This window comes from Miscanthus floridulus, chromosome 8 (assembly GCF_019320115.1).
Source record: "Miscanthus floridulus cultivar M001 chromosome 8, ASM1932011v1, whole genome shotgun sequence".
NCBI classification, from domain to species: Eukaryota; Viridiplantae; Streptophyta; class Magnoliopsida; order Poales; family Poaceae; genus Miscanthus; species Miscanthus floridulus.
The window spans coordinates 190,320,373-190,329,325 of record NC_089587.1 but is presented as its reverse complement, the minus strand read 5'-3'; the positions used below and the strand labels follow the sequence as shown (position 1 = coordinate 190,329,325).

At 45.7% G+C, this 8,953-nt stretch overlaps 1 pseudogene; it reads right to left on the bottom strand.

Annotated features, from left to right (window-relative positions):
* Positions 1 to 2,781: 2,781 nt before the first annotated feature.
* LOC136477800 (uncharacterized) lies at positions 2,782 to 8,220 on the bottom strand (annotated as a pseudogene).
* Between the last annotated feature and the right edge of the window lie 733 nt (positions 8,221 to 8,953).

Genomic DNA, 8,953 nt, shown 5'->3' with positions numbered 1-8,953 from the left:
AGGAATCAACAATCTTTTTTCAATAAGCCTTTCTTGGCTGCTCGTTGCGAGTGACAGGATCTATGCTAATGTTGTCCCATTAAACACATAACCGAATTTCCTCCTAATGAGTGCAGTTGGTCGTCCTCTTGTATGACTTACACTACTAGCTCTTGTCATAGGTTGGGTACAATGGCATTGAAACTGGACACTGAAATTTGTCAGACATAATGTGTTTCCAAGAATCATCTCCAGAATACGTGATCTATACATGTGAGCATTGCTCAACTCATGGGTTGAATGTGAATTTCTCTAAGTGTTCACCAGCGGTGAGTTGAATTCTCCACCACGCACATCGATGTGTGCATTTGCAATACTAAAAAATGGTCTCCCAAGAATGAGAGACATTTTCATGTCGACCACCACATCGAGCACTACGAACTCGGCAGAGACGAAGCAATTCTTGATTCTCACAAGAATGTTCTCCACTATTTTCACCAAGTAGTGTGCCATTTGGCCGAGGCCGTAAGCACATGGGTGTATGAGACAAGGTTGTATAATTGAATTTATCAAATACTACCTTGGGCATGACAATGCCGCTTGCTCCAAGGTCACATAATACATGGTCGAAGTTTTGCGTCCTAATTGAGCATGTTATTGTGGAACACTGAAAAGATTTTTGGTTGGCTAGAGAGAGGTGAATAGTCTAGTTAAAATTCTATAAGCTCACAAACACAGACAAAAATGTTAGAACCAAAGGAGGCCCTAATAATTTTACTATATTTAGTGTTTTGTAATTCTAGGGTGATCAATACCTACAGAATTCTAGTCTAAAAGATGTAAACTATGCTTTGTCACTAGAGTTGAAAAGACTATAGCTCGGTTTGCTTCCTAGGGTGACGAGTACTAAATTCTCTACTCTAGGAATTGAAAGAACACAAAGTAAACTACAAGAGTAGAGTGATCAAGTGAGATACCACACAAAGGATGACACGATGATATATATATGTGGTTCATTAACTTGCTAGTTACTTAAATCCACGTTGAGACAAGCCCAAGGATCACTGCTCCTCTAGCAAGTATACAACCCGCAAGGTTGACTTTGACGTGAGCACTTGATCTTGAGATGGCTTGTTCACAAGGCGCTCTCCAAACCTCTTTTCCACTAGAGTGGTTCTTTGCCTCCTCCAAGCAGGGATAAACCCAACAACCCCACACAAAATCACCTTTGGAGTAGCCCATAATCTTCAATTGAGTGCTTTGACTGCTTGAAGTCATCTAGGTGATGACAACCACAAGAGAGTAACGAGCAAATCTACAACCAACATGATCTCTAGTGCTACTCAAGCAATCTCTAAAAGCAAATACACTAAGATCACTACAAACTCTCCAAAGATGCGATCACAAGCTAGAAACTGAGAGTGGAGGGTTAACTTGAGCTCAAATATATGTGTATATTAGTCAAGGGTTCCAAATAGTCTGGCCAAGCCCAGCCAAGTCCTCTATTTATAGCCCCACATGCAAAATTAGACGTTGTACATTTACTATATTTTTTGGCCTCACTGGAGAGCTCCGATGCCTAACCGAAGAACAACACCAGAGCTTTACAAGCAATAACCAGCAGCTTAGAACTAGCCATTAAACTCCAATGACATCTCGAGAGAGCTTTGCCCAACGGTGTATAAAAAACCCTCTCTGAAGTTACTTTTCGGTGCACAACTGTGGTGCTGCACTGGAGAGTTCCGGTGCTCTCATTTGAAATTGTCGCCGCCTAATAGGCACTGTCTCAAAGCTCCGATGCTCATGTGGCACCGAAAGATAACGTGTACGTGCTCGACAATAGCCTAGCTGGAACACTGTTCCGAAGCTTCGGTGATCAGAATGACGGTGGTCATCGAAGAGCTCCGGTAAGTGTAAAAACACTCCGTCGAGCTCTTTTTTAGACCTTTTCAAATGGAGTTTGAATATTATCTACTAATATTATATTAGTGAAAACTTTGTGAAAAGTACTCCTGCAAAAAGGTTTTATTGAAAACATTCAAAAATCATATACCCTTTTTGGGTATGCCTTGCAAGCACTTTCATTTTTAACGTCTCATATTTTGTGAAGAAGCTCAAATCTTTTTTATTACTTCCATGGTCGTGCCTGAGCCACGTGGTATGGTAACACCCATACTATGACCACCACCTTTTAAGTCCAAGTTAGCATTTCACAAAATATTTTAAAAAGGTTTTCACTCAAACTTACATCACCACTCGATCCTAATGCATATCAAACATGCCCTAATGCGAACTAGGCTGGTTGGAAACGGTTTGAGCTAACACGGGGCTGGCAAAATTATCCATTAGGCCAACACCCCTGATATGAACTATACCCTTCCTTTTGTTAGCGTTAGCCTCTATTTTCTCGGAGTACAAGTACAAGTAACTTGCACCGAACTAGTCAAGCATAGCACATATTTTGAGTTTGCTTACTTCGGAGCACCATATTCTGAATTTACAGCATTTTTTATCATATTTCATTTTTCTTCAAAAAATGAAACCCAACAAGTGAACTTACATGCCAACCTACCCATAATTTAAGACGTGAGCGAAAGGCTTATTATTGACAATCAGAAAAGATGAAGTAAGCCAAAGGCTCATTCGAAAAAAAAAAGAGTAAGCCAAAGGCTCGTTATTGACTTATCTGGCGCGGAAACACTGCATTTGCCAGCATTGTTTGAACAGGTAAAAAAAATACTCACGGTACCAATACCATGACACCCACAAAGTGAAAATGACAATTAGGCTAAAAGCGAAAGGTGGGGTTGAAGCTGACAGAGATGACTTATCTCCAGTCAGCTGATAGTGTTGCTCTCTGTAGCCCTGTAGGGCTTTCTCTTTCATGTACAATTTAGGCCTTTCGGGTAAATAAATTTGGCATACCAAGCTTCGCAGTACTGACAGTGTATGTTAGATGAAGATTCTGGTCTCTAGCAGGTGCACCAAGGAACAGTCAAACCCAATCCCCGAATAGTGTGAAACTCACTCACTATCTCCTATCTATACACAAACTACACTCCTGAATGGCAGTGACTATCTTACGTATTCAGATTCATGCTATACTCTTACAGGAAAACCAAAGTTTTGAAATGTTCTGATTTGACCTCCACGGCCTGCTGTGACAATTACTAGGCCCCAGGCCGACTGATTCAGAGCTTGATCTCCCTCGTTGGCATGGCAGGTAGTAGCCCTGAGATTCTGATTTGATGGTGTGATAAGTTCTTCAGGACAAGTCGGAGATGTCCGGTCACCATTATGATTCAAGTTGTTACTTGTGATATTTGTGCTCCGGTACTCAACATCTGGCATCTCCTGTTCCTTAGCAAGTTTGGTTTGCAGACCTTGCGGTGAATAGTCATTCTCAGACCCACGATCAAGCTCTTCTTGTTTCCTGGGGTTCATTAAAGAAGTCATTGTGGTGCTGGTAAAAGGCCAGGTAACAGCAACTGTCACACTCTCGCAGTGGAAGTGTTCATGGGTATTTGTAACAGAAACAATGCCCTTCTTTCTACTTGGTTTCAAACCATCATTGTTCCTCCAGACATATACATGGGAATCCTCACTTGCTGAGATAATATACCGCCCATTTCCAGTTAAACAAGCTGAGATTTGGCTGCTGGTGTTTCGGAATCCTGAAATATGGCAAGACATAAGAACTATGTAACTGGACCAAGCAGCAGAATAGAAGACGAAAATTAAGCAATGATTCCTTTTCTTAATAACAGACAGAGAGTGATATGCACAGGAAAACAAACAATGTGGCCGTTAGATCTATCAACAGGGACGAGCTATTTGAACATGTTAAGTGAACAATAGAGCCAATGATAGCAGAAAAGCGCAAGCTGACATGTTCCAGCACTGCGCTTGAAGGAAGAACAAGGCAGATACAATTGATCTTCAGTATTCACAGTCAAGTAGTCAACAATGATTGCACCATGTTCTGAAGTTCTGAACCAGTGTAAATTGTAAACTTAAGTGAAAAATAGTTGATAATAAATTTTTACCTTTAAACCTATGAACTAGCTCAAAACCATCAAGAACTCTGATTCGTGAATCTGCAGATGTGATTATGACCACTGAAGAATCCCCTGGGACAAACTGTTTAAGGAGCTATTATTCAGTTTAACAAACCAAAAATATCTTAACTCTGGTGCAGAATGATTCACATGACAACACAATGTTTAGTCAAAATAAGCACCTGAAATCCTGTTATTTTCTTCTGGCTAGATTTTCTTCTCTTGTTTTGCAGGTCGATCTGTGTTTTGTAGCAAAGCATGTCATCTAGCCAGGAGAAATGAAAAATATAAGGTTAGGCTTGCAAGACACCGAACAGGAAGATAAGGTCTTTGAATGAGAGTTGAGAACAGAACTAAAATGCAAGCCGATGTACCAGATGTATCATACAGATGGCAACTGCCCTTGTGGGACCCAACCAGCGCGCCCTGAGACAACATCTTAAGGTATTAGGATGAACAACTAGCAGCTCCACTTGACCAAAATTAAGAAACTATGAAATAGATCAAATTCAAACCTTTCCATCTGGAGTATAGCAGGCAGCAGTAACCATTTCATGAAGATCGACCCAATCAACAATTTCACGCTTTGGAATACTCCAGATACGAACCTTTTCATCCAGGGAACCACTAATGAAGTATCTATCATCAACAGGATTGAACTGGATGCAAGTCACTGGATCAAAAAGAAATTATATTAGACGGACAATGCTGTTGCAGTGCTTAGACAGTGAGAGGGACGGGGTGGGGTGATTCTGAAGTGATGTTCGTACCATAGTCAGTGTGTGAGAAGGTTTTCAAACAATAAGTGCTTGACATGTGCCACAACCGTACTGTTTTATCCATTGATGATGAAAGCAAATACTGCAGGAACTAAAAGATGGATATAAGGGATGCTGAACTAGCAGGAAACTACAATGAATTCATAATAATTATACTTCAAATTCAACATGCTGTAGAAATGGATATGTCTTTACTAACAGCAGCAAGTATCCCAAGAGACGAGCAAGACAAGTGCCTAGCAAAAAAAAAAAAAATGCTGTGCATGGTGTCTGGCTGTCCGCATATGCTTTCAGTGTATTTGAGGACAGAGTAGCTTGACTAGTTATGAGCACTGATTCCTAAATAAATACCAATGGAATAGTTAATTTGCACTTTTAAAACCAAGATTTATCCATTTAAAACAAGACAAATCTCATTTCATCTTAGATGATATAGAATACCTAATTCATGATTTTGTCAAAGTATTTGCTATCCATAAACTATTCAAGAAAAAGGTCTGACAGAGGCAAACCTACACTACATCAAAGTTAACTTATTCTATTTAACTTCTCTAACTTTGGCCAAGTTTATAGACAAATATATTAACATCTACAATGCCAAATAAAAGCATTGTCAAGACATATTTGATGTTGGATTTAATGAAACTAATATGATGCTGTAGATGTTGGCTCATTTTTCTATGAACTTGGTCAAAATTAGAGAATTTTGGTTTAGGTCAAAGCTAAAACAGTGTACATTTTGGAACAGAGGAAGTAAATTACAACTCTCTTGACAAGCTTAATACCTTCTTTGATCTGATGCAGAGAAAGAATGAATATCGATTAACAAAATCGGAACCTTATGGGTAAAAAACACAGGGAAAAAAAAGAAAAACTTTCAATTCCAGTTCAGTATCATGAAACTGGTTAGCTGACATTCAAATGTAGGACTCAAATATCTACATTTTGAAAGCACACAACAATATCATCCAGATCATAGACAATAGGTTCTCCAAATGCCAATAAGTTAAGAAAGAACTGTGTTGTAGGTCTCTGAACTTGTGCGGTAGCGGTAGTCACCTAGCCGGCTAGCCTAGCCAGACAAACTTGCAAATTACTTTCTCATCTCCTTCAACTGGCACAGTTGTCACACCTAGCCCCTAAACTTGCACAGTTGTCTGATTTAACCCCCTAAACTTTGCTTCTGTTCAGGGGTTTTGGTGAGACCCATGCAAGTTCAAGGGGCTCTAAAAGTTTGAGGAGTTAGTTGAGACGACCAGGCAAGTTTAGGAGCCTGCAGTGTAATTCCTGCTTAGTTTTTACGTGCTGAACTTTCTAGATGCACTGAGACGGAAATTAAAACCATAGTAAAATGGCAATGTATAAGCGTGTAGAGACCATGTCTTAGTTACATGTAGAGAGCACCTGGGTCTTATGCACATGGTAAAAGCTTGGGTACACTTGGGAGCAATAAAGTCAATTTATCTATCGCAAAAACGAAAATGCATAAATGGCAGCTGGTCAAGTTTTCCTTTCCAGACAGTGCACCAGTTGCAATATGCCAGATCTGGATGCCAAGTTATGTACGCCCAAACCAAACAATAAATAAGTTGAGCTGGTGTGTGATCACGATGTTTCTAATATGACGATTGTTATTACACAGCTTTTGTGTTCTTAATGAGTTATGTTCGGATCTAATTTCCGTGACTGATATCCTACTTTCAGGTATTCCACATTCTATTGTAGCCTGAACTTTGCACTTACACTGAAAATTAATATTTACACATTAGAATTGAAGATAAATTAGAAATGTGTGTACATTACCTGAGATTTGGACCAGCTGAGATCAAGCACATCCTCTGAATGCCCTGCAAAGGTTATCACAGGCTTCTCGGACAGTGCAAACACATACTCAGGCACCATCAACCTGTCTGAGCTCACTGATCCCCCACTGTGCAGTACCTTTGATCGCAGCTTCTTCTCCCAATGGCTCCCACTTGGAGCAGCTGATGCCACCATCGTCCCTGATGACTCATTGCACACCATAGCAACAAGCGGATTGCACACCCCGTTCTCCTTCACCTCCCTCTCCTTCCCTGCCCTCTCGAACTCCAACACTTCCCAAACATGAATTATGCAATCCTCCCCGGCACTCGCAAGGTAACGGCCATCAGGACTAAATTTGATGCTCCAGATGGAACCACTTGTGTGCCTGTATCTGCTGTGTCATAAACAGGCCACTGAGCTCCTTATGTGACTTCCCGTACTGCCGCACCTTGACTCGGGCAGGGCCATGGCGTGGAACACTGTCCTGGCTGTCATCCGTCGCGGAGCTGGAGTGGTGGCCGCCTTTGTCTGAAGACGTGTCCTTCTCGTCGCTGCTGCGGCGGTCACGGGAGTGGGTGACCAAGGAGCCAGCTGCGCAGCGGATGCTGCGGAGCCAGCCGCTACGCCGCTTGTAGCGCGCCCCACCGTTGCTGGAACCTGAGCTCGATCTCTCGATCGGCGTGGAGGCGCCACTTTGGGAATTTGAGGTGCAGTTGGAGTTGGGAGTACTGAAAGCTTGTCGGCGCATAAGCTCCTGAACAATAGGTGAGCGGGCCAGCTCCTCAACGGTAAGGTGGCGCCCCGTGCCGACCTCACGGAGACCGAATTCTTCCCTCACCACGTACTCTCTGCCGTCGTCAAGGTTCCTGATCAAGCACCTGGGGTCCTCGTCGGCAGCATCGGAGCCGTCGGACGAGGACCGCAGACGGCCGCCCCCGAGTGGCGGCTTCCCGGCGGAGCCCAGGGCGGCCCCGCCTGATCTGGACCGCGAGACGGGGGAGGCCGGGGGCGGGCCCGCGGCGTCTTCGGAGGCGGACCGGCCCGTCTCAATCCCGGCGAGGGAAGGATCCCCGGCGAGCCCCATCAGCTGGAGCAGCCGCCGGCGCCGCTCCTGGACGGGCGCCGGCTGGTAGGTCCACAGGTCGAGCGCCGCTGCCGCGGCTGTGGCCGCGGCCGGCGCATCGCAGCCGCGGCGGCGGCGCGGGCGGTCGGCGCCGTCGTCGTCCGAGGCGGAGGTGGAGGAGCCCGAGGAGGAGAGGATGCGGTCGAGCGACTCGTAGAACAGGTCCTCCTCCTCCTCCTCCTCCTCCTCCTCCTCCTCCCCGCGCTCCACCTCCTCCTCCACGCTCATCGCGCCGCCAGCATTGGCCGTGGAGGCGGCCGTCTCGGGGAGGCGAGGCGCGCGCGGCGTGTTCGGCGAATTGCGCGAGAGGGACAAAGATGATGATGAGACGGAGGGAGGGAGGGAGGTCAGAGGTCGTAGCAGCAAGTGGGGGCGTTAGATGAGATCCGCCACGCCCAGTCGCCCACGCCCCAGCGCCCGCGAGCGACCCCGTTGCTTCCTCTGATCTCACCGCCCGCCCAGCGCAGCGCCGCCCCCTGCGTCTTACTTAAGGGTGGTTGGTGCTCGGCTGCTCGCGTCGCCGTCGTCTGTTGTCGCGGTAATTGCTTGCTTCTTGTCCGCCCGGGGAGGCGGGCTTTGCCGGCGCTGTTATTACTGCTCGCTGTCCTAAACTGGAGATGGTAAAGCGGAAGCGGTGAAATCGGGTGTACGTGGGACCACGGTGTCAGTGGGTAGCACCGGAGTAATTTCCATTTCCGCGTGACGGCTGATGCGGTCATGCCGTCTGGGCCTTTCGGGGGTGCCACGGCGCGGCGTTTCAATTGGTGTGCCGCGGGCATCCGATATGTCCCGTTTTTCTCCCGTTTTAGTGTCGACAGTTTGGGCGATCTGTAGAGGTTGGGTGACGACGGCCCCGCCCGGGCGTCCGATATGTCCCGTTTTTCTCCCGTTTTAGACGGTCTCCAAAAGCTTACCCATATAGCAACCCATACCCAAAATGCATCACGCCCACGCAAAGAACGCCGTCCAACAAAGTACTCATTCCGAGCAGCTATTTTGCGTAGAAGGAGAGAGGACAGCCAAATCTGCGTCCTCCCTCCGTCTTCTCTCTCCTCAACCCAAATCTCCGGCGCTGCTTGGCTTCGGAGACCGCTACACTCCACACGCAGGTTCGGATTCGGCAATGGGGATGGCGGCGGACGCGACGACGGCCATGACCATTGACTTCCTCCGAGCACGCCTCTTCTCCGAGCCCGTCACTGCTGCTC